The sequence below is a fragment of the Narcine bancroftii genome, chromosome 7 (assembly GCF_036971445.1).
Source record: "Narcine bancroftii isolate sNarBan1 chromosome 7, sNarBan1.hap1, whole genome shotgun sequence".
In the NCBI taxonomy this organism is placed as follows: Eukaryota; Metazoa; Chordata; class Chondrichthyes; order Torpediniformes; family Narcinidae; genus Narcine; species Narcine bancroftii.
In genome coordinates this window covers 143,218,277-143,245,523 of record NC_091475.1, presented here as the reverse complement: position 1 = coordinate 143,245,523, position 27,247 = coordinate 143,218,277, and the positions used below count along the sequence as shown (strand labels likewise).

The following is a 27,247-nucleotide window of genomic DNA, read 5'->3' as shown; positions in this document are numbered from 1 at the left end:
CCACTTTAATCATATGTTTTTGAAGAGGTCAATTGTTTAATGTCATGAACTCATTGAAAATAAATCCTGGCAGACTGGTTTGAAATGAATGTGAGGACTTGATAGCTAAACATATCTAGCCACCAGCAATTACAAGCACTCTTAATTAAAGTGCTTGTGTTTCCAAGGCTAGAAATCTATACCACACCTGAAATGAAATCAAGAAGCAAAACTAATGAGAATTTCAGGATAAACTTCGAATTGATTTCATCCTCTAGATAAATGAGTTACCTCTTAGCAAGAATAAAATTATTCTAAATTAATGTTCCTTTCGAGGGAGACAACTAACAAGTAATGAGACCTTGACATGTTGGGAAGCAGAATATTAAAAGGATTGCCTTTCTTACCACATGAAAATGGATGGTTACAGAAAGACCACATCCATATATGTGGATAAAAAAAGCAAGCAGGAAGAAGTTTGACCTCATTTGGGAATATATACTCTGCACACAGCCATTTGCTGGAATTAATGTAATGCAATCTATGATCACCAAAATGCATTTGGGCTCCGAAAGTGTAAACATTGGATTGATGACATATGAATTACTGTGAGGGGCACTTGACAAAGAGTGACTCTGTCTTCCTTACAGTGGACAAAGTTAAAGAGCTTCATGCATGTTACAATCTAAATGTAGTATCATGTGACAATAATGGAACCTTTACCTTTACCTTTATACTTTTGAAATATTTGTCATAAACAAAGGGCAGCTGGAGCATGATTTAAAGCTCCCAAAAGCACATTTCACTGTAATAAATGCTTCCCACAGCTGACATTTCTCACTCAGCCATGACGTGCAAACCAGAATATTTCATCATTATCACATAGCTTTCTGTGAGGTGGTTTTCGAAACATATTTATAGTTCTGTGAACTTTCATAATGAGAGTAATCACATCTCAAATGTAATTAATAGGTAGTGGAGTGAAATGGAACATACTGAGAATGTGATGTAATGGATTATAAATGTAAGAGATGTTAATCCTTTTTATAAAACAATATCTCCTTCAGCAATGCTGAAGAAAATTTAGAATTGTTTTGCATGTTGTAATGCTGCAATATCACTAATAACACTGAACAGCAATTTATTTAAAAAGGTTTTCTTCTTAAAAAATGGGGATCATGTTTGACAACTTAAAGATGAACACAAAGATAATTTCAGATTTGCTGTATCACGTCGAAAGTTTGAGGAATATTAAATTAACTTTTTATTGAATTTAGCATGTTTAATCACATTGCATTAATCACTAACTCCCTCAATGTTCACGTTAACTATGGAACCACTAGCAGAACTGATAAGAACAGAAAATAAAATAAGAGGGATAAAAATAAAAGAGGAATATAAAATCAGTCTATTTGCAGATGATGTCATAATATACTTAATACAACCAGAAATATCAATAAAAGAATTACATAAGAAATTGAAGGAATATGGAGAAGTATCGGGGTACAAGATCAATGCAAATAAAAGTGAAGCAATGCCAATGAATAATGTGGATTTCACAAAGTTTAAGGAAGAATCACCATTTAGATGGCAAACACAAGCAATGCGATACCTAGGTATACAACTAAATAATAATCTCGGCCATCTATATAAACTTAATTATCAGCCATTAATGAAAAAATTACAAGACGACTTAGAGCACTGGAAAGATTTATCATTAACACTGATAGGAAGGATAAACTGTATTAAAGTGAACATCTTCCCAAGGATACAATACCTATTTCAATCATTACCAATTCTCCAAGGAGCTAAAGAAATTAATAAGGAAATTCTTATGTAAAGGTGGGAAACCAAGGATAGTGCTAGATAAATTAACAGAATGGTACAAACAAGGAGGCTTACAGCTACCAAACTTTAAGAATTATTATAGAGCAGGACAATTAAAATAGCTATCAGATTTTTATCAAACAAGGGAAAAACCAGATTGGACCAGATTAGAGCTAGATAAAATAGGGGAGAAGATACCTGAACATAAACTATATAAGTGGGATGAAAAGTTGGTGCAACATAGGAATTCACCAGTATTGCACCATCTGCTCAACATTTGGAAGAAGATTCATGTAGAAAGGAATAAAATAAATTATTAACTACCAAAATTAATATTGACACAAAATCAACTAATCCCTTTCACAATAGATAACCTTTCCTTCAGAGAATTGGAGAGAAAAGGGATCAATAGAATAGAAAACTGTTCTTCGGGAAATAAATTATTATCTTTTGAACAAATGAAGGACAAATATAATATAACTCACGATACAATGTTTGCATACCACCAACTGAAAACCTACTTGAAGGACATATTGGGAAACAGTCTGAGGTTACCAGAAGGAAGCAACTTTGAATATGTGATTACAGACACAATGATAATTAAAAAGATTTATAACAACATGTACATCAAACTGCAAGAAAAGGAGAACGAGGAAACAAGCTGTAAACCTAAACAAAAATGGGAACAAGATCTAAACATAAAGTTAAAGAATGAAACATGGGAAAAGCTATGGTCCGGAACTATGAGAAATACAATAAACACGAGGTTACGCATGATACAATATAAATGGTTACACAGACTATACATCACACCCCAAAAGTTAAATAAATGGGACCCAACAGTATCAGACAGATGTTTTCACTGTAAAAATGAAATGGGAACAAAAATACATGCAATTTGGACATGTGAGAATGCGAAAAAATTTTGGGAAGATCTAAACCAAATATTAAATAAAATCACAAAAAGCAATATACCAAAAAAAAACAGAGATCTTTCTTCTAAGTAATATAAGAAATAAAGAACTTGCATTCGATTTGGATGGAGCACAAAAAAAGATTTATTATGATAGCCCAAGCTGTAGCAAAAAAAATGTATTATGTCAACCTGGAAATTAGAAGACAACCTGAAAATACAGCAATGGTGCATAGAAATAAATAAATGTATTCCATTGGAAAAAAAAATAACATATAATTTAAGAAATAACATCACAATATTCAAACAAAAATGGGAACCATACATGAAACACAATCGAGAAATCCTACCATGGACCTCCACCACCTAAAATGACAGAAGGAGAAAACAACAAAATGAACTGACCCAGTATGTAAAAGTAGAAGACACAAATTTCTTGTTTATTTTTATTAAGTGACGACATTGTTTAATGGGTTTAATGTATCATATAGAGTGAACGCTGAATAAATGGGGAGAGAGGGATGAGGGGGGGAGGGAAGGGAGGGGGAAAAAGTGGAGAAAATGACACTGTATATATTCAAGAGAAAAATGTCTGTATGTATTTTGGTCAGTATGGTTCATAGTGTGAAAAATTAAAAAAAAAATAAAAAAAAGATCAGCAGGGAATAAATCCAAATGTAAATGAAGAAAATCAATTTTCAACAACATGTTGCATTTCATGGCTTTGTATGTTTGAAATCACAAAAATAGGTTATATCTACAAAAAAAGAGTCATGGTTGGTGCCAGCAATTGGGACTGGGGTTAGAATCCCGTGCTGTCTGTAAGGAGTTGGTATGTTCACCCGTGTCTGTGTGGACTTTCCATGGGGTCTCCAGTTTCCTCCCACCATTTGAAACACATTGGGGGTGTAAATTAATGGGGTTTAAATTGGGTGGCATGGGCTTGTGTGGAAACGGCCTATTATCGTACTGTATGTCTCAAATAAAAGGTAATTTTTAAGATTGTGATCAGCAGCCCAAAAGCCATAAAACACACCCAAAAGTGTCCAGGAAACAAAATCTTCTTTGTCTGGTGTAATTAAGATGCTAAAGATTTGCTGGAGTCTTGTAAACTTGGAAAAAATGTATACATTTGACACTATTATAATTTTAAATCTATTCAGCAAATATATCTTGATTATAATAAACAAAATTAAATTTTTACCTACAGCATATTAAATAAAATTTATATTTGCATTAAACAGCAAAAGTCAACTCTGTAAAGCAAACAATTTGTAATTATTATGCTGAACAGTGCTCGGAAATGTTAATTCTTATATCTCAATTGCAAATAACCAACATAAATTCAGTTATTTAGCATTCTGCACAGTTTAATTCTATAATTTACCAAATCAATAGATATTTACATCATTGAGTGCCATTAATTCAAATATTTGCACAGTCATGTGCTGATGAACGTGCATTTTAGTGATAAGGAGACAGTGAGGATGTGGCATATTACTAATTTTATAATTCTCTGATAGAATTGATACCACATGTTGACTAAATGGCTTGTTCTGTACTGTGTAATTTTATGAAACAGATGAATTAAATTATTTTAGAATGATCTGAGTTTTATCTGAATTAATCTTTTAATTGTGCATTTTGTAAAATAGTTATCATGTAATATGTCTCTAAATTATCTGCTAAATCTATATTTGATCTGTTTTTTTCAAAAAAAAATCATACAGTTCCTATTAAAGATTTTTTAAAGGTTTACACACAGAAAAAAAAATGTTTGAGTTGAGTTAAACGGGTGGTCAGCTGACATCTCCGTCTGGAAACATGTCGGAAGTTACCTCACCTGCCAATCAAGATGAGATCCACACATAGCCATGCAATTTGTTCTTACAGGTCACATGGACACACCTGATCCTGCCCCACCAAGTATAAAACAAACCACATGGAACAGCTTGATCTCTTTTCTCCTTGAGATGATCCCTGAGCACCACTTCAAGTTGTGAGCTATGGACAAAACTGGAAGATCAATTGTGAGGGCCCCACACCAGGTTCAGAGCCATGGGTGACTGTGAAGAGCCAGTTGTGTAGTGTATGCTGGTAAAGGGTGGGGAACTATTGTTTCATACACCTGGGTGAGACTGTTGTGTCTCATCTATTGTAAATTGCAACTAGACTTGTGTTCCTTTGCTAAAATACTGTGCTGACCAACTTACCAATATATTCATGGATATCCAATATCTCACTACAGCAGGGTATGGTACTCACCTATTACAATAAGGTGTCAATCATGCCAGTACCCAAGAAGAATTTGGGAACCTTCTTTAATGACTATTGGCCAGTAGCACTTACATCAACAGCGATGATGTGTTTTGAAAGGCTGGTGTTAAAGCATATCAGCCCTTGTCTGAGTGGTTACATGGATACATTCCAGTTTACTTATTTTAGTAACAGGTGGATGCCATCTCATTGGCTCTACACAATGCCCTGGAACACCAGGACTGTAAAAATAATCTTTATCAAATACTGTTCAGCATTTAACATCATCATCCCCTCAAAACGATCAGCAAACTCCAAGACCTAGGACTCAACACCCTACTGTGTAATTGGATCATGGATTTCCACACCTCCAAATCATAATTAGTGAAGATTGGCAAGAACATCTCCTCCACAATGTCCATCAGTACTGGAGCACCACAGTGCTGCGTTCTTAGTTCCCTGCTCTACTCACTCTACACTTATGACTGTGTGGGTCGCTATGACCATAATACCATCTATAAATTTGCCAAATCCACAATAGTGGATTGTATAAAGAAAGAAAATTAGTCAGCATACAGGAGGGTAATTGATAACTTGGCTGAATGGTGCACCAACAACAACCTTGCACACAATGTCCCAGGACTAGGAGTTAATTGTCGATTTCAGGAAGAGAAATCCAAAGGTATATATTCTAGTAAGTATTGTGTTTGGCGGGGGGGGGGGGGTGGTGCGGGTGGGGTGGTCAGCGGTAGAGAGGATGAGAAAATTTAAGTACTTGGGAGTCACACTCAGAGGATCTTTCCTAGCATACCAGTGCCTTTACTTCCTCAGATGTTTGTGAAGATATATTATGACTCCAAAACCATGGAAAATTTCTACAGAGGTGCATTGGAATGTGTGCTGACCAGCTGCATCATGGGTCTGGTTTGGGGACACCAATACACTTGGGTGTCTAAGCCCTGAAAAACATAGTGGGACACCCCAGGACATCAGAGGCAAAACTCGCCCTACTTTTGAGAACATCTATAGCAAATGTCGCTGTCGGAGAGCAGCAGCAATCATCATATCCACACCACCAGCACATGCTCTGTTCTCACTGCTACCATCAGGAAAAAGTTATAGGTGCCACAAGACTTGCACCACCAGGTTCAGGAACAGCTGCTACCCCTCCACTTTCCGACTCCTCAACAACAAACTCAATCAGAGATTCATTTAAGGACTCTTACTTGCACAATTAAAAAAAATATTTTATTTAAAATTTTTAATCATCTAACGTTGGATTATAATGTATTGATACAAACATCACATGATTAAATAAATTCCCCTCAGCCACCCCTCTAACACCCTCCCTCTTCCCCTACCCACCTACATAATCAACTCTTTAGCTGTGAAAGCCGAGACATCCACCGAAGTGACTGAGAGATCAAATTTTTTAATGTGCAAACATTTTTAAATATGGGCTCCACACTTTACAAAAAAAATATTTATCTCTCATGTTATCTGTTCTAAAGGAATACAAGCTTTCATTTCAATGTGCCATCTTTTTGTACTTAAAACCAAATCAGATTTCCATGTAATAGCAAAACATATTTTTGGAAAGAGCTAAAGCAAACATAGAAATTCAATTTGATACATAGTCAATCTTAAACCTAAAGCAATCAACTTAATATCCCCTAATAAAAATAACAATGGATCAAATTGTAAATTCACTTTTACTACCTACTCTAAAAATGATTTGATTTGTAACCAAAAATTTTTAACCTTAAAACCAGACCAAGTTGAATGAAAAAGAGTACCTATTTCCTGACCACACCTGAAACACAAATCTCAAGAACTAAGTTCATTTTTAAAAAAATTCTGAGGAGTTGAATACAATTGATGTACAAAATATATTATACCAACCTATATCGTATATTTATGACCTTAGCCGTACTATTTTTACAAACTTCCACCAGTCACTTTCATCTATCTTTCTATTCAAATCCAATTCCCATTTCACTCTCAATTTATGAACATAGCTAGTTTAGGCAATTTATTTTGTAATAACTTATTCATCTCAGAAATAAATTTACTTGTATCTTCCTTAGTAAGTAATAATTCTAAAGGAGATTGCCTAGGTAATTTTAAGCTATGACCTAATTTGAAACAACTTGTGCATTTTATTGATTTTTTAAAATTCTCATTATTACACAGCCAGTTTGTTTACATTTGTTATCTACTTACAGTTCTTTATTTGTTTACATGTATATGCTGTGTACAATTTTTTTTGCACTACCAATATGTGGTAATTCTGCTTCACCCACAGGAAAAAGAATCTCAGGGTGGTATGTAATGCAATGCATGTGCTCTGACAATAAATCTGAAATTTAATTGGGGTGTGGTGCACACTTGTTATAGAGAGGGGATGGAGAGTATAATTTATTTAACCCTTGCATCAGAATTGGGTGGTGCGATTATCAGTGATTGCTGTCTGTCTGCCGCAATAGCATCGATCTCCCAGTGGCCAGCCATTTCACTTCCTATTCCCTTGCTGACATGTCTGTCCATGGGGTCATGCGTTGCCAGACTGAGACACCCGCAAATCTGCAAATTGGAGGAACAACACCTCATCTTACAACTGGGCACCTTCCAACAAGATGGCATTAGCATTTACTTCTCTTGCTTTTGTTTGTTAAACCCCCCCCCCCAACATTTTCCCCCATCACCTTCCCCCAGCTGTATCTCTCCCTTCCCTTTCACACAGACACAATAAATTCTCACCTCTCCACTTATTACATCCAATTAACACATTTTGTCAGTCTGGATTCCTCCCCCAGCCAACATTGACTGAATTCTAAGATTTTCTGAGGTTTTCTGCTTCTGGCCAATTCTGCTCATTCTTTGAAGAAGGGCTCAGACCCAAAACATCAACAATATATCTTTGGTTTTCAATAGATGCTGAAAAACCAGCTGAGTTCTTCCAGCATTTCAGTGTGTTTTTACTACAATCACAGCGTCTACAAATGTTCATGGTTCACTTAATTATCAGTGATTAACCAGTGTTCGATGTGCATGATTTGCACGCTACTGCTTTGTTTGTGTGTGTTGCAAGATTCCCCAGTGTGTAAATATAGGTTGTTGTTTACTACTAACTCGTTTTCAGACCTTGTTGCATCTTGAACCCATCAAACTTCTTCTCACTATCACAATTGATGCTGCGAGCAGAGTTCAACAAGTTTTAAATGGACACAAGTGCAGTCACGATGTTTTGTATGTTACTGGTTAGCATGTGTGTGTGTGTGTGTGTGTGTGTGTGTGTGTGTATGTGTGTGTGTGTGTGTGTGTGTGTGTGTGTGTGTGTGTGTGTGTGTGTGTGTGTGTGTGTGTGTGTGTCTCCTACTGTGCATTCTTGTGAACAGGGTGAACAAGAAGGGCTTGATGTGCAGAGGGGATAGAATTCTGGTGTAGACCAATGAAGGTGCTGCATTCAGCAGTTTAGCCACCCTGTTGGCAGTCCATGGCGAGCCAGTGGACTGGGCCAATAATCTGGACATAAAAGCGGAGGAGATTGGGTACTAACTTGTATCACTCTTCACAAGTGTAAGGTTCTCCGGAAGTAAGGAGAGGCAGCAAGGTGCCTTTTGGCTACTAGCAGCCATAATGAGAAACCAGCATGAAACCCTGAGGAAACAGGATCACGAGGACACCCATTTGAAAGGTGAGAGGGAGAAGTTGCAGTTGCATTGCTCCACCATGGGGGAAACTGTGCGGGTGGCACAAATACAGGCTAGGGAGCTAGAGAACAAAGACATTGAACTAGTGTGCCAGCTCGACAAAATGCAGCAGTTAGCAGCAACTCGGCGGGGTAGCTGGACCCAGTCAAGATTCAAGCCATGATATTGTGGGGGGATGGTGCCAATTTGTGGCCGAAGGGGGAATGGAGATGACTGGATAGACAGGGAGGATGTAGGACAGTGTGGTGAACAGCCTCCAATTATTTTCTCGAGCCCCTGTGGTCCAGACCAGTGGCCATGTGGTGCCATTCATGACATGAGGGCATTGGCCCATTTCTGATTGAGAAAATGCATAATTCTGCCCAAGAGCCTTGTGAGTCCACCAAGACTTGAGAGTATTCCGCCAAGTAGTTGTCTGGTCTTGAAGATCACTGGAGCAGTCAGTGTGTGTAACATGACTGATTGCACTCAGAGAAAAGTGAGGATAACAAATACGCTTTTAATAGCTTACAATCAATGGCCGGTAGATGCAATAATTCTCAGGTGAATCTGAGGTAAGGTGGGAAAACCAGGGTTTATATTAGGGTAGGTGAGGGTGGAGCCAAGGGAGGAGCCAACAATACACAGACAGTGAATTCCAGTTCATTGCACGAACCACTTCCTTCAGAATAGAACCGGTGGATGAAAAACAGAGACCATACATTCAAAAAAAGCTAATAATTTACAAATATTTACAAGATGTCAGTCAGGGGGTCTAGTTTTTCTGGTTGAACGCTGCAGTACTGAAAGACTTTGGGCTTCCTCAATCTCCTGGACCCCCTGCGGAACAGGGTCAGTGGGTCTTGAGGGCTCCAGCTCTGGTCACGGAACCCTGGGTGGGATAGTCGGTAGTTTCTGGCTTGCTTCAGGTATCTGATCCTCAGTTCGGGTGGGTGCAAATCTCTGATCGAGATGGTGTCCTCTCTGCATTAAGGTATGTTATGTAGGCATACATTGGGTTGGCGTGCAGCAGGTGCACCTTCTTGACCAGGGGGGTCTGTTTTTCTCCTCCTCAGGTGCTTCCTCTGTGGGACTGGCCCCGGTGCCATTAACCAAGCAGGAGGATAGTCCCAGATGTGGATTTCCTCTGGAACGTAAACATAAGCTCTTGAGGAGTTGCATTGGTTGGTGTGCAGAGGAGTGACCTTATGGAGTGGAGTGCCATGAGTTGGACTTCTTGCCAGTGTGAGTCTTGAAGGCCTTTGGAGTGGAGAGACAAGTTCACAGCCTTCCATACAGTCACATTCTCTTTTTCAACGTCCATTCACCTGGGGATTGTTGTCCTGCTTGAGGCAATGCCCCTTACAAGCAGATACTGGTGTAGCTCTTCGCTCATAAATGATGAGCCACGGTCATCATGGATATAGCTGGGATACCCAAGCAGGGTGAAAATCAGAGTAAAAGGCTCTGATGACCATGGTGGTGTTCATGTCTGGGCAGGGGATGTCGAACAGAAAGCATGAATACTCATTGATGATGCTGAGAAAGTACACATTTCTGTTGGTGAAAGAGAGGGGACCCTTGAAATAGATACTGAGTCATTCGAAGTTTGCACTCCACGCAGATCTGGAAGGACCTGGTCATTTCCTGATGTCCTTAATGGTGTAGGGCAGGTTGCATGTCTTGATGAAATGAGCCTTGTGAATGATGCCTCGGTGGCAAAGCTCATTGTGCAGTGACCGTAACAGGCTGGTGTGTGCAGAGGGACAACTTCCTCTTGACAGGGAATCTGGAGGTTCATTGAGAGCACCTGGCCTTTATGCTATGTCATAAATATAGGTGGATAGTTCGATCCTCAACCTAGCGATCTTATCATTCTTTATTTTGACCCTTTTTGCATTATTAAATATGAATGCCACCAATTGCTGGTCAGTGAGCAGTGTAAATTTTATGCCGGCCAGGTAACGCCTTCAGTAACTGATGGCCCCTGCAATGGCTTGAGCCTCTTTCTCCATTGATGGGTTCAGAAGCTTGTGGTCTTGTAGGGTTCAGGAGAAAAAGGCAACCGGCCTGCCTGCCTCGTTAAGGGTAACAGCCAGAGATATGTCAGAGGCATTGCTTTCCATCTGGATGTAGCTCCAAACATAGTTGAAAGCCTGGGCTTCGGCCAATATTGGGAAGAATGTGCATTTTATGAAGAGGCGGACTTTATCTGCGTAGTAGGAGAATAAGCCCAGGCAGCTCCTTAAAGCCTTCATGGTTTTCAATATTGGGAGGTCTAACAGCGGGTGAAATTGATCAGGGTCAGGGCCAATGACACCATTCTCCACCATATAGCCCAAGATCGCCAAATGTTTAGTCTGGAACATGCACTTTCTGGAACTGTATGTGAGATTCAGGGCCTTGGCCGTATGGAGAAACCTCTGGAGGTTGGCGTCATGGTAATCCAGAGAGTGTCCATAAATAGTGACATTGTTAACATAAAGGAAGGTGGCCTTCAACCTGTATTTGTCGACCATTTTGTCCATCTGTCTCTGGAAGACTAAGACCCCATTAGTGATGCCATAAGGGACCTTCTGAAATTGACAGAGCTGTCTGTCTGCCTTAAATGGAAAGGATCGGTAACTGGTATGCAGCTTTCAGGACAATGGTTGAATAGACCCGTACTGCGCAATTTCATTTACCATGTCTGAAATTCAAGGGAGGATGTAAGCATCCAGGAGTGTGAAACGAATAATCACTCAGGACCTCGGTACAAATCCTACACTGTTTGTAAGGAGTTTGTACATTCTCCCGAGTCTACATGGGTTTCCTCTGGGGACTCCAGTTTCCTCCCACCTTTTGAAACATACCAGGGTGTAGGAATTGGGCAGGACGAACTGATCTGTTACCGTGCTGTAGGTCTAGCTTTATTTTTTTTATATTTTTTTAAACTTTATTTAAGATTTTATAACATGAATAAAATAGAAAGTTATAGTAAAAAGATTAAATGTAAGATAATAAAAAAATACAGTACTACATCGGCAGACTAAATAAACTAAACCCCCCCCAATAATTAGTACACAACATTAATGACCTAGCTTAAAGTTAGTCTAACCCCCCCTCCAAGATAAAGAGTGAAGAGTTAAAAAAAATGAACAATATTATATAAAAAAAGGCCCACTTACACAAAAAAAGATAAAACATAACAAATAAAGATACTAACAACAAAAAAAATTATCAATACTAAAATATCAGACTTAAAAACATATTTAAATCAAACTTAAATGCATATATTTAGCAAACGGAGTCCACTTCAACATATAAAAAGACATCCTATCCTGAATTGAAAAAGATATCCTTTCTATAGTTTCTCCGGTGTTAAATATAACTGATGTATAACATTATAATTAATCATCGCTAATCTAGCATTAATCAATTTCTGAATACTATTCTGGCAAATTTCCATCCAGGCTTCTTCAGCTATTGTAAAACCTAAATCTTTTTCCCATTTCAACTTATCTTTATCCCAATCTTTTTTACTATCAGTTTCTTGTAAAATACAATACAAATCAGATATATATCCCTTTTGTGGTATTGAAAGTACGTATTCCTCAAAATTAGAATCAGGCAATAAAATCATATGTCGACCACATATCTGTTTTACAAAAGATCTTAATTGATAATACACAAATACAGAGTTTCCACTAATACCGAATTTCCTTTGTAATTCATCAAAAGAACCAAAACATCCCTCAGAAAAACAATCGGATAAATTTTTTATTCCCTTCCTTTCCCATTGTTTCAAAGTGATATTGGAGACTGTAAAAGGAAGAAGTTGATTGTTATATAATGGCAATCGTCCAGACCATTTATTTTTGAGCCCCAATTTATTAAGTTTACTTGTCCATAAATTTAATAAATGCTTCAATATTGGGACATCATAAGTTCATAATAAATTTTTATTCCATCGAAACAAAAACTCATGAGAAAATTTTTCTGAAATAACCGCCATTTCTATCTTTGCCCAACTGGGCGGATCATCCATATTCATTAATGCACTAAGAAATTTAAATTGAGCTGCTTCATAATAATGTTGAAAATTCGGTAATCTTAAACCTCCAAATTGAAAATCCCACATCAGCTTTCTCATCGCTACCCTCGAAAATTTTCCCTTCCATAAAAATCTCTAATTGCTTTATATAGATCCTTAAAAAATTTTATTTAAAAAATAAGGAATTGATTGAAACAAATATTGTATTCGAGGAAAGATATTCATTTTTACAGTATTAATCCTCCCTAATAAACCCAAAGGCAAATCCTTCCATCTAATCAAATCTAATCTAATCCTTTTTATTAAAGGAAGATAATTAATTGAATATAAATCTTGAAATTCCGTATTAACGTTAATTCCTAAATATTTAATTTGTGTGGTCCACTTCAAATTTGTAATACTTTTATACATTGAATAATCATTTTTACAAATTGATAAAATTTCACTTTTGGTCCAATTTACTTTATAACCAGGTAATTGACCATCAGTTTCTAAACATTCTTGAATTGCTGGTAAAGAAATGCCCGGATCCACCAAATATAATAAAACATCATCAGCAAATAAATTAACTCTCATACCTTTAACATTTTCATTTTGACGTATTAATTGTGTCAAAGGCTCAATGACTATAGCGAATAAAGCAGGTGACAATGGGCATCCTTGTCTAGTAGACATTGTTAAATTAAAAGATTCTGAGATCTGCCCATTGACAGCAATTCTGGCCTTCGGGCTATTATATAAAGCATTTATCAATCCAATAAATGAAGAACCAAAACAAAATTTCTCAAATATTTTAAACAAAAACTTCCATTCCACTCTATCAAAAGCCTTTTCTGCATCCACCGAAACCACTATGGATAATTCATCTGAGATATAGATTTATTTATCAAAGTTATTAAACGCAAAATATTTTCTGACATATTTATTTTTTATAAATCCCATTTGATCACTATGTATTATTTTAGGCAAGTATTGAGCTAATCGATTAGCCATAGCTTTTGCTACAATTTTGTAATCTACATTTAACAGCGATATTGGTCTATAAGAAGAAACCTGTAAAGGATCTTTATCTTTTTTTGGTATAACTGTAATTATTGCATTGGAACAAGACTCGGGTAATTGAAAAGTGTCATAAATTTGTTGTAAAACATCTTTATAAATAGGAAATATATCAACATAAAAAAGTTTTATAAAACTCTATAGAAAACCCATCTTCACCAGGTGCCTTTCCATTTGGCATATCTCTTATCGCTATTTCTATTTCATTTTCTGTAAAGGATTTATCTAACTCCTGTCTATCTTCTTGATTCAATTGTGGCAATTTAATATTTTTCAAAAAAGAATCTATAGCATCTTCAGTTACATTCTGAAGTATATAATTTTTTTATAAAAATTACAAAATTCCTCATTAATTTCCTTTTGACTAAAAGTAATACCCGATTTCTTTCTAATTACTGGTATAATTCTAGATAATTGTTCCTTTTTTAACTGCCATAACAGAACTTTATGAGCTTTCTCACCCCATTCATAAAACTTAAGTTTAGTACGGTTCATTAAACATTCAAACCGATAAGTTTGTAATTCATTATATTTAAATTTTAAATTAGTTAACTGGTTCTTTTGCATTTCAGTAACATTTTTTTTTGAAATTATTTTTCAGTAACAGTTATCTTTTTCTCTAAATCTTCAATCACTTTAATTCTCTCTTTCTTTACTTTAGAAGCATAACTAATAATTTGACCTCGTAAAAAAGCTTTCATTGCATCCCATAAAACAAAATGACTAGAAACAGAATTACTATTATTACTAATAAAAACCTCAATTTGTTGTTTTAAATAACTAATAAATTCCGGTTTTTGCAATAACATAGTGTTGAATCTCCATCTTGGAGCTCTCTGAACATCCTGTGAACTCTGATATTCTAATAATAATAATGAATGGTCCGAAACCAGTCTTGCCTTATAATCCACAGATATAACCCTATCCTGCAAATGTGTTGAAATTAAAAAAATAATCAATTCTAGAAAAAGAATTATGTCGTGACGAATAAAAAGAAAAATCTTTCTCTGTAGGATTAAATCTTCGCCAAATATCAACTAAATTCAAATCTGAAATCATATTAATTACTTGAACTGCCATCTTCAATTTCTTAATTACTCTTGGATACTTGTCCAATAAAGGCTCCAATACCACATTCAAATCTCCCCCAATCATCACATTAGAATTTGATTGTCCAAGTAATAAAGACATATCCACAACAAAAGCTGTATCCTCAACGTTCGGAGCATAAACATCAAGCAAAGTCCAAGCTTCATTAAAAATTGTACAGTTCAATTTTAATAATCTTCCACCATTTTTCTCTTCATTCTGTAACTGAAATGGTAAATTCTTGTGCACCAAAATTGCCACTCCTTTTGCTTTTGAATTAAATGAAGAATAAAAAACTTGACCAACCCATTCACGTTTGAGTTTCAAATGTTCCTTATTTGTCAAATGAGTTTCCTGTAAAAAAGCCACATCAACTTTTAATTTTTTTAAGTAAGCAAGTACTTTCTTATGCTTAATGGGATTATTTAAACCCTGGACATTAAAAGAAGCAAACTTCAATTTAGACATTCCTTACAGCAACTCAACACAAGAAAGAAGAAAAAAAAAGAAAAGAAAAGAAAAAAAAGGAAACCCCCCCCCAAAAAAAACCCTCCTCTTATTCCCTCTTAAAACTACAATCAAGAACAAATAAAAAAGGAAAAAGAAAGAGAAATAAAATATTTTTTTAATAAAAAGTAATTAAAAATCTTCACTCCTTAACCCAAAAATTAAGGAAAAAAAAACAGGCAGGAGGTTACTACTACCTCCTCCTGTTTAAACCGCACAATGCGGTAACTCCCACAAAATACTGGGTGTGAGATAACTCACACGTAGCTGACAACTTCTGGAAAATAGTGCCCACCCAGTTCCCTCTCCCAACTCCCATTTCGTATTGAACTATCATCAATGACTAAAATCTTCCAAAAAAAATTTAAAAAAAGATGTATTATTTTTTAATCAATTTTATCACTTCAACCACCATTGCTTCCATTTCTTCTTGAAATCTGATTCCCATCTTGTATCCCCACTCTCTTTGAAGACCGAGGAGGACTACATCGTTCCTGAAATTGTGTAATCTGTAAAGATTGAGCAAAGTCCATACCTTCTTTAGGATTATCATAAACTTTGGCTGATATCCATCCTGAAAAATCTTCAATACCGCAGAGTACCTAAATGTTGCCTTGTATCCTTTTATCCAGAACAACTCTTTCACTGAATTAAATTCACGTCTTGAAACATAATTTCTTGACTCAGATCCGGATAAAAAAAAAACGATTATTCTGGACCATCAAAGGTGATCGATTTTGCTGAGCATTTCTAATAGCCACACGTAAAATTGTCTCTCTATCACAATAGTTTAAACAACGGACCAGAACAGATCTTGGATTCTGTCCTGAAAAAGGTTTCCTTCTTAAAGCTCTATGAGCATGTTCCAATATTAAACCTTTAGGGAACTTGTCTTGCCCTAACACTCGTGGAATCCATTTGGTAAAAAATTTTCTTGGATCTGGCCCTTCTATGTCTTCTGGTAAACCAACAATTTTTACGTTGTTCCGTCTAGATTGGTTCTCCAAATAATCAACCTTTTTTGTTAGATTTTTATTCTGAGTTTGCAATGTTTCAATTGTTTTGTTTACATCTTGCAGTTGGTCTTGTACATCAACTAAACCTTGATCACACATATCAAGTCTTTCAGTGGTTTCAAGTTTAAATGCTCCATAGTCAACCATCTGTTGAGTATTGATATTCACCAATTCATTAAGCTTGGAATAGACGTGGGTCATAGAATTACCTAGCTGTTTCATTGAAGAATATATCTTAAATTCAAGATTCTTGACAATCATATCAACAAAAGTAGATTCAGACATAGTAGGATCCTGCTGTTTCTGAGAAACCAAAGGGTCTTCTGTCCCTTCCCTTGGTTTAACAGCTTTTCTTGCAGTATGGCTCCATGTAGAAACCCCTGCCACAGCCTCCTCAGCAATATCAGGAGGCTGATAGTCAGGGTTATCTTTAAGCCATATCTCATCAAAAGCCTTCATTATATCCATACCTGGGGAAAATGTAATAACCGGTGGTGCATTTCGCAGCGCCACCACTATATCAATCGGAGGTCGGCTCTTTAACTCTCCAGCTGGCGGCGCCCCAGCTGATTCAGCTGTCAAAGCAACAGCAGGCGTTGTTTGAAATACACGTACCCGGCCAGCCCTTTGTTCTAAAGGCTGCCGAGTGCCATCTTTAAAGAGCCCTACCGGTACAGAGTGGAGCTCCAATGCCGAATCCTGCGCTTCTTCTCCTGGATCCATTCCACGCTGAGTCCTGGTTTCTTGTAAACAGGTAGGCTCAGATAATTTCGGGAAATGTAATTTTTTAACGATCTGTTAGTGTTTTCTTTTACTTTTTTTTTAACAAATGTACCATTAGACATTAATTCAACATTTCTTACTATTTTTAAACTTTTTAAAGAATTTTAATGGGCACTTAGAAACAAAACAATAAATCAGAGTCAGGAGAGGACTGGAAGGCACGTCTGTTCCTTCTGCCATCTTGCCACGCCCCCTAGGTCTAGCTTTATGAATGTATGTCTAAACACTTCCCTGGATGCTGGCAGCAGAGAAAATAGCAATAATTTTATGTCCTATGGCTTTAATTCATTCTAATTCACAAATTAAAAGTTAAGGCTTCATAGGGGAACTTGGCAAGGATCCTTTTAAGTCCTTTGCTTTGACATGGTACTGGAACCTCTAGCTGTTGCTCTCCAACAGTGTACAGAATTTGAAGGAATAACCAGAAGTGGAGTTGATCATAAAATATTTCCTTACCCAGACTATCTTTTACATTTTTAATTTCAAATTCTGATGTTTCTATACCAAATATATTAACTTTAAACAGTTTTCAGGTTATAAATTAAATTTGCACAAGAGTAAATAATTATTTCCAAATGGATCTTTTTCAAAGTTTCCTAATTTTCTGTTTAAAATAGTGAAAGATCAATTTCAATATTTAGGAATTACAATTACAAAGTGTTATGAAAAATATATTTTTTTTGTGTATTGCTTAATCAGATTAATGTACTATTATTTGGATGGTCACCCTGATCTCTATTACAATGATTGGACATATCAATTCCTATAAAATTAAATATTTTACCTAAATATTTGCACCTTTTTCCAAGCTTTACAATTTTCATTCCTAAATCCTTCTTTAACTCATGAGATTTATTTATTTCTTGATACATATAGGCAGGAAAACAACCACATATAAATAAAGTCCATCTTTAAAAAAACTAATGAATCGGGGGGGGGGGTTATCACTACTAATTTTAGATTTTATTATTGGATGATTAATGTACGTAATCTAGTCTTATTGTTACATTTTGATAAATTAGTTAATCACCCTTTTTGGGTGATATACTAATAATGAGAAATAGGTTGAGAATATGGGCTCAATTTATAATTTTTTTATTATAATAGTTTTTCTCTTGCTAGCCTATTATAGATAACCATCTTTTTCATCTCTCTGTGTTAGATGCAGGCTTTAAGGAATGGTACAGATTAGGTATCTTTTTATTCAAGATAATTTTGCTTCTTTTAAACAATCGTCAACTAAATTTAATCTTCCTAGTAGACATTTCTTTTAGATATTTTCAAGTTGGGCATTTTATTCAAACTAAACTTTCTGATTTTTTCACGCATCTCAAATACAAATATTCTTGATTTATTTTCTGACTTACAGTTCATTCACGGAGGATTAATATTATGTATTTATAAAGACCTACTGGATTAAATATCAACCTCAATGGCTGGGATGAAGAGTAATTGGGAATGAGATTTGAACATAGCATTTTCAGGTGAAGATTGGAACTCTTCCCTCAGGTTGATTAATGATTCCTCATTTTGTGCAAGACATTACTTATTACAATTTAAGGGGGTGAACAGAACTCATAAAGCCAAACTTAAATTATTTCATTTTTATGCAGATGTTGATCCACCATGTGAGAAGTGTAAAACTATTGAAGCTTTACTAATTTATACGTTTTGGGAATGTGCCAATTTCAGAAGATTTTGGGAAAATATTTTCCAAACTTTATCAATGATTTTTAAGATCAAAATAGGACCAGGCCGTTTTATTGGATATATCTCTGAACTGGATATACCTCTGTCTGGAACCCAGGAGAAGGTTTCAGCTTTTATCTTGTAAATAGCCATCAGAGCAATTTTAAGGAAATGGAAAGATGACTCTTCACCTATTCAGTGATTATGTGACGAAATGTCCTTTATAAACTTGGAGAAAATTATATGCAAAGTTTCAATATAGATAGAAAGTTTCATTTGGAAAAGACTGTTCACTTATCATGATTGGCAGATTTAAGAAGTTTGAATGCTCTGGTGATTCTCTGTCTAATTTCTGAAGGTCGCAATTCGATCCATATCTTTATAACGTTTTTACAAGGAAACCTTGATTAGAGGGACGAGGTAGAGTAGATTTAGATTTAGGTTTTATTTTCTTGTTATTTCCTTTTTTTTAGATTAACATTAAATATGGGTTTAAATATGGTTGTCCTTGATCATATCATTACATTAGACAGAACTTTAGATCAACGGATAATCTAATGTAGTTTGGCTTATTTTTCTATCCAGAATTATTTTTTTTAAAGTAATATTGTAAAATAAATGATCATGGATAAGTTTTCAATTTACATTTATATTTCATTTGTGATCTGTATATGATATGACCTGTTATTTGTTTTATTATAAGAGTTTGTACGTAGGATTTATATGTTAATTAAAAAAAAGTGAGAAAGAACAATAATTTGTGGTGGGAGATCCTACAGCATATTCCTCAGAGTGGCTTATGAGTACACCAGCAGAATGAACCCATCAGACTGCTGGACTTTTCTGTGGAGTCCTACCCGTGTTGCTGAAGGACTGATAATGATCCCTTTTGACACTAAAAAACACACTGTTGGTGGAAACTATCCAGCTTATGTGTTTTGATGTCTAGTTTTGTGGGAGGCTGGGAGATAAAATTCCTAATCCAAGTTTTCCCCATAGCATAAATCCTCATATCCAGTGACCCTCATTGAGGTGGATATTTCAAGGAATGGTAGTTCCCTCCACATAATTTGGCCAATGTCAAAGTTCTGACTCTCAGATTGATCCCCCAACTGGTGAGCAAGGTTGAGGGATGTTTGTGTAAATGGTACAACCAGCATTGGTCCTACCAATCAGTTGGAGTGTGTAGTGAACTGGGATTCAGTAGAAGTGTGCTGTATTGACAACTGGTCCCGCCTCCCGGCTCTTCCACCTGGCACCCTGGTTTCCCGCCTAAACCCAGAACCCCTCTGAAGCCTATTCGTGAACCCTACCTGTGTTGTAAGCTAATAAAAATGTCTGTTCTCCCTCCAGTTGAGTGTGAGCTTCTATCTATTTTATTAGCTTATAAACAAGGATGGAGGTGTTACTCAAGCCCAGTATGCTGATAATAGACCCCACCCCCCCCCCCACCCAATCCCCCGACGTGGCTGAAGAGATTGCATATTCACTAGACAGTTTCCAAGCCTACCTGAATGTGATGAGGGCGTCTTCCATACAGATGAACCCCGGAGGTCAGCGCTCATCTCAAGGGTAGGGGTGAAGCTGTACGCAATAATCCAAGACTGCCCGACATACAAGACCGCCATTGAGGCACTGAAGGCCCACTACGTAAAGGGCCTGAACAAGGTCCTGGCAAGACACCGGCTCGCCCTAGAGTTGATTGATGACTACCTGCTGGATCTGTGGACGCTGGCTAAGAAGTGCAGGTATGAGGCCACTTTGGGCCGTGTCTGGGAAGATGAACAGATCTGGGACACTCTGGTCACAGGGGTTCGCTCAAGGTATGTGAGGCAGCGATTGCTCGAGTCGGGAAGGACGGACCTCGCTAGCGATGTCAAGCTGGCCAAATCACTGGAACACGCCAGTCTTGAGAACGGTGACCTTGAGACCAATGAACTCACACTCTCGGGCGAGCACCTCCAAAGACCAACTGCTCCAGCTACAGCGGGCCGCACTCTATCAGCTGCTGCTTCCCGGGCCTCGGAATGCATTTTTTGTGGCAAAGGACAGCACCACCTTTCCCACAGCCCAGCCAAAGACTCGGTGTGCTCCAGCTGTGGGAAGAAGGGACATTGGATGAGGATCTGCCACATGAAGGGAGATCTGGTGAAGTCCATGACCTGTACCACTCCTGGATCCGATTCCAGCCCCAAGCCTTCTGCTCTGGACTCACTTGAGATTGCCTGCTGTGCAACCCCTGCCTACGGAAATGGCGCAAATAGGCAGTGGCCTGATTTTGAATTCAGAGTCATCAGAGGAGGAAGGAGGGTGGCCATCTTGCCGCACCACAAGGTCGGCACCATCTTAGCTGCATAGGTCGACTCAGGATGGAGGGGGCCAATCAAGGGAAGAAAACTCCAGCAACCTGACATTGCTGGTCCTCAACCAGAATAGACCTCACCAGCTCAGCAACTCGACAGTGAAGGTAAATGGACATTTGACCAAGTGGCGGATTAATACAGGCTCCATGGAAAGTGTCATAGACTCACGGACTGTGCAAAAATATAACTTAAAAATGTACCCGTCTAATTAACAAATCTTCCTAGCGTCCCAGTCCCATTTGCCATGTGTATAAAAAACATTGTGTAGTTCGTTGGTCATTTGAAGGGGGGGATTTTGTAAATTTTGCATGTACATTTTAGATGAATTATGTGCTCCAGTATTGTTGGGTCTGGACTTCCTGTGTCACCTTAAAAGTGTGACCTTGGAGTTTTCTGGTCCCCTTCTCCCAGTACCGGTTCAGAATGGAAGACTATCAAAACCAGATCCCACTTGAAACCTCTCCACGCTGAACAGGTTCCCAAACCTGTCTTCTGACTTTAAGTCCATCGCCACCAAGAGCAGGAGGTACAGTACAGCAGACAGGGAGTTTATAAAGACAGAAACCCAGTGCCCGCTGGAGAAGGGGACCATTGAACCCAGCAGCAGCCCGTGGAGAGTGCAAGTAGTGGTAGTAAAGGGGGAAAACAAGTCCAGTTTAGTGATTGACTATAGCCAAACAATTAGCTGATACACACACCTGGATGCATACCTCCTCCCTCAAATTTCGGATATGGTGAACAATATCATGCAGTATCAGGTCTATTTGACCATCAACCTGAAAGCTGCCTATCACCAGCTGTCAATCCATTCGGAGGACTGCCCCTATATGGCATTTGAGGCTAACGGCTATCAGTTCCAGAGGGTCCCTTTCAGTATTACCAATGGGGTGTCTATTTTTCAGCGGCAGGTGGACAGGATGATTGAAGGCTACCTTCCCCTACCTCCACAATGCCACCATCTGTCGTCACATCATGGAAGACCATGATGCCAATCTGCAGAGCTTCTCCATGTGGCGAGACCCCTGAATCTCGCCTACAATTCTGATAAGTGTGTATTCAGGACTACATGACTGGCTATCCTTGGCTATGTGGTGGAGAATTGAGTCATTCGCCCTGATAGGATACACCCCCTGTTAGAGCTTTCCCTCCCTGGAACTACAAAGGCTCTGAGGAGATGACTGGGTTTTTTCTCTTATTAAGCCTGTGGGTCCCTTAATACACCAACAAGGTTCGTCCTCTCTGAAAGGCCACCATTTTCTCCCTTTTGGCTGAAGCCCAGATGGCTTTTAATTATCTCCAAAGTTACATTGTGAAAGCCACCATGCATGCGGTCGACGAAAATGTACCTTTCCAAGTGGAAAATGGCGCTTTGGACGTAGCCCTGGCCACTCCTCTCAGTAAGTTAAGCAAGCCGATTGCCTTTTTCTCACGGGTGCTTCAAGGTCACGAACTCCGGAACCCATCAGTGGACCAGCACTCTGTCGCATTCATGTTCAACAAAGCCAAGAGAGGAAACAATCAAGAATGACATAATTGCGAGGTGGAGGATTGAACTCTCCACCTACAATTATGACATCACCTACCAGCCAGGGACCCTTAATGACCCTCCAGATACCTTGTCTAGGGGAAATTGTGCCTCCACACACACACCTGTCAACTGCGGACAATACACAATGAACTCTTCCTTCCAGGAGTCACCCACATGGCTCATTTTGTCAAGTTCCACAATTTGCTCTACTCAATTGAAGATGTCAGGGAAACTACCAGGTCAAGTCAGGTCTGTCCGGAGTCCAAGCCACACTTTTCTCTCCCTGTGAAAGCACACCTGATTAAATGATGCTGGTAATTCCAATGGCTCAGTGTCGATTTTAAGGGACCTCTCCCCTCCACGAATGGGAACATATACTTTCTCTCTGTCATCAATGAGTACTCTCGCTTCATGTTCGCCATCACATGCTCAGACACTTCTGCCTCATCGGTTATGAAGGCCCTAGACTCTATTTTAACCCCTTTGGGTATCCTGACTATATTCATAGTGACTGGGGCTCAGTCTTCATGAGCGACAAGCTGCATCAGTACCTGCTGGTGAGGGGCATCACATCCAGCAGGACGACAAGTTACCACCTCCGGGGGAACGGGAAGGTTGAAAATGAGAATGCCACAATCTGGAAGGCTGCAAAACTTGCTCTGAAGCAAAATGGACTTCCAGACTCGTGCTGACAAGATATCCTCCCCATCGCGATCCACTCAATTTGGTCGCTACTCTGCACTGTGACTAATGCTACTCCTCATGAGCTCATGTTTACATTCAACAGAAGGTCGGCATCCGAGACTACATTCCCAGCTTGGCCCACTGGTGCTTGTCCAGTCCTTCTCAAGAAGCATGTGAAGAGAAACAAGACCGACCCCCTGGTGGAAAGGGTGAAATTGCTCCATGCCAACCCCACATATGCTTATGTGGAGTACCTGGATGGCAGGGATGACACCATTTCCATCAGGGACCTGGCACCCACCGGAACAGAGGATCCGTTGCCTCAGGTGCCCCTTGAGCTATCGAGCTTTTTCTCTCCACCGCCACTCAGGGCGGTCTGGTTTAGGCCCATGTAGGACACTGCTCAATGTTTATGAGATCCTTCTCTTTGAAGCATTTGTAGCCAATTGCTCCAAAGGAACACACGCACGCACGCACGCACACACGCACGCACGCACACACGCATGCACGCACGCACGCACACACACACACACACACACACACACACACACACACACACACACACACACACACACACACACACACACACACACACACACACACACACAGACAGTGTGGCAGGTTAAGCTCTCATTTATTAGGGCTGGAAAGGCTGCTTTTATACTGTTCATGTTCCCACCAATCTTTGATGAATGTCTGAGTCACCCATATGAAACAATAGCGGGTGGGAACACCCATACATATGAATGCCCTTCTTCCCCAGCCTGTTTCTGCTGAGTTAGCTGGGCAGCTTGACCAACGCCACTTAAGCGCTGTTTGTCTTATGCTGCCCTAGCTTCTACCCCTGCTGGTTCATTGTCCTGGGAGTCACTTTAGTGATCTCTGTCTGCATCTGCTGCCGCGAGATGTGCCGGCCCGATCTCTCCCCAGAACCGGTGTTACAGTCTATTGTGTCCTTAGATATAGTCCCCAAAGTCTTTTGTGGTTTGCCTCTGCATCAAGATGTTGGTGTCTCCACGGGTTCTGTTGGGTCTGTGTGGGCAGGCTTGAGTTCATCTGTAGTGAAGAAATTTGGTTTATCAATGTGGTTCCATTGTTCTGGATGACTTGAAAGGGACCTTCGTATGGCTTCTGTAGTGGTGAACGGTGGGGTCCTCTGCGTACAAACACATACTTACAGTCCTTGTGTTCTTTGGGGATGTTGGACTTGGCTTATCCGTGCCTGGAGGGTGGGATTGGAGTTTGGCTCCTGACCTTTTTGCGCAGCCTTTCCAGGAAGGTGTTGTCTCCTCCTGCTGTCATCTGGCCTGTGGAATGAAATCCCTGGGAACCATGAGTGGGGCTCCATAGATGAGTTCAGCAGAGGATGCATGGAGGTCTTTTTTTGGCGATGTTCGGATGCCCAGTAGTTTCACCTAGTTGGTGCCCTTGAGTTTGGTCATGATGGCAGTCTTGAGGTGCCTGTGGAAACGCTATATCATGCCGTTGGCTTGTGGGTGGTATGCCGTCATATGGTGTAGCTGAGCACTCCACAGGTTGGCAAAGTTGGTTCACAAACTAGGTGAACTGTGCGCCTCGATCAGAAGTGATGTGCTGTGGTAGTTCAAACTGGCAATCCAGGATGAGAGAAGTGCTTTGGCACAGGACCTGGTGGATGTGTTGGCCAAGGTGATTGCTTCTGGCCACTGGGTGAAGTGGTCGACCACTGTGAACAGATAGCGGAAACCCTGAGAGACTGGCAAGAGTCCCACTATGTCCACGTGAATATGGTCAAACTTGCATTCCATTGGCTCAAAGGTTGTGGGGGGACCTTGGTGTGTCGCTGCACTGTGGCTGTTTGGCACTGCGTACACGCCTTTTCCCACCCCCGTACTTGTTTCTGCAATTCATGCCACACGTACTTGCTGAATGTCTATGGTGTACTCCAAGATGTAAGACAAGGTCTCTGTTGGTGGGATGACCAGGGATTGGAGATTTTAGCCAGGGCGAAAGTCAGTGGTTTGTTGTCCATGAAAGCCATGAAAGCACTTCCCTCAAGAAAGTACTGGAAGTAGCGGATGGCTAAGTACAGTACCAGCAGCTCTCTATCGAAACAACTATACTTTAGTTCAGGGGGCCACAGATGTTTGCTGAAAAAAGCTATTGAGTACCAACTTCCTTCTATCTGCTGCTCCAGAACTCCACCAATTACTGTTCCTGAGGCATCGACAGTGAGGGCCATGGGTGCACCTGGTCTGGGGTGGGTCAGGGGTGCAGCTTTGGCCAGGGCTTCTTTGGTTTCCACATACGCATGTGTGGATTTTTCATCCCAGGTCAGGTCCTTCTCCTTGCCAGACATCAGGATGAACAGAGGGTGCATCACTCGGGCAGCCGCTGGGATAAACCTGTAATAGAAGTTTATCATCCCCATGAACTCCTGCAGACCTTTGGTTGTACTGGGCTTTGGGAAGCTTCGGATGGCCTCTACCTTGTCAGGCAGTGGTATGGCCCAATTCTTTTTAATCCTGTGGCCCAGGAAATCAATGGTGTTCAGGCCAAACTGGCATTTGGCCAGGTTGATGGTGAGGCCAAACTCATGCAGATGACTACAGAGATTTCGGAGGTGCTGAAAGTGATCCTGTCGAGTTCTACTTGCCACGAGGATATCATTGAGGTAGAGGTAAGTACCATCCAGGTCTCAGTCCACTGTCACCATCAGTCACTGGAATGTCTGTGCTACATTTTTGAGCCCGAATGGCATCCTCAAGAACTTGAACAGCACAAATAGAGTGATGTCGTCTTAAGGATGTCATCAGGATGCACCTCAATCTGGTGATATCCTCGCATGAGGTCCACTTTTGAGAATATTGTTGCCCATGTAGGTTTGCTGCAAAATCCTGGTTGTGTGGCATGGGATAATGGTCCAGGGTGGTGGCCTCGTTGAACCAGTGATAGTCGCCGCATGGTCTCCAGCACCCAGTTGCTTCAGGCACCAGGTGCAGGGGCGAGGCCCATGGGCTGTCTGACCGTTGAACGACACCCAACCGTGAGGTTTCAGAACTCCTCCTTGGCCAGTTGAAGCTTCTTTGGTGGAAGTCGTCTTGCCCTTGCGTGCAGAGGTGTCTGAAGCTGTGTCGAGGTATCTTCACTGAGAACTGATGGGAAAGGATTGCCAGGAATCCTGCTAGCACCTTGGAGAACTCATCCTCAGAGCTGTGGATGGAGTCCAGGTGCATTGCTGGAAACCTAGCACCTCTCAGCACGATGGTCTGGTAGATCTCAGTGCGGACAAGACGCTTACCCTTAAGGTCCACTAGGAGGCTGTGGGCTTGCAGGAAATTCGCTCCGAGGATTAGTTGTTCCACTGCGGCCAGCGTGAACTCCTATGATAAGTGACTGCCCCCGAACTGCGGATCAGCCCTACGAGTGCCATAGGTCTGTATACCGCTGTTGTTGGCAGCCCTCAACGTGGGTCCAGCTTGCCTACACCCAGCGTCCAACTCTGTTGGAGGTATCAAGCTGGTCTCTGCTCCTATATCCACCAGGAAGTGTCTGCCAGACAGGGGATTCCAGTCGTACAGGAGGCTCTCTTGCTGGCCAGCCATTGTGGCCATCAGTGATGGCTGGTCTTGTCGTTTCCCTGGAATTCACAGGGCACTGGCTTCGGCTGGCCTTGGTGCCCCATCTCCGATGGTATAAGCACCATCTGTCACTGGACTTGCCCCCGCCTCTTGTCTGCTGTTCCTTGCTTGGGACTGCTCTGGTCTAATTGCGGGACTTCATTTCAAGCCCCACAGTAGCCAAGCACTTCTGTTTCTGTTTCCACAGAATGTCTGCCTGTGCTGCGACT

General features: G+C 39.8%; 1 long non-coding RNA gene across 1 annotated transcript in view; it reads right to left on the bottom strand.

Moving 5' to 3' along the window:
• LOC138739944 (uncharacterized) overlaps positions 1–22,703 on the bottom strand; it is a 59,637-nt gene extending 36,934 nt beyond the window's left edge. The window contains exons 1-2 of the long non-coding RNA XR_011342592.1: positions 22,553–22,703; positions 20,354–20,939 (exon numbers count right to left, since the gene is read on the bottom strand). This is a non-coding gene — a long non-coding RNA (uncharacterized lncRNA). The remainder of the gene's footprint in view (positions 1–20,353; positions 20,940–22,552) is intronic.
• Positions 22,704–27,247: the final 4,544 nt, after the last annotated feature.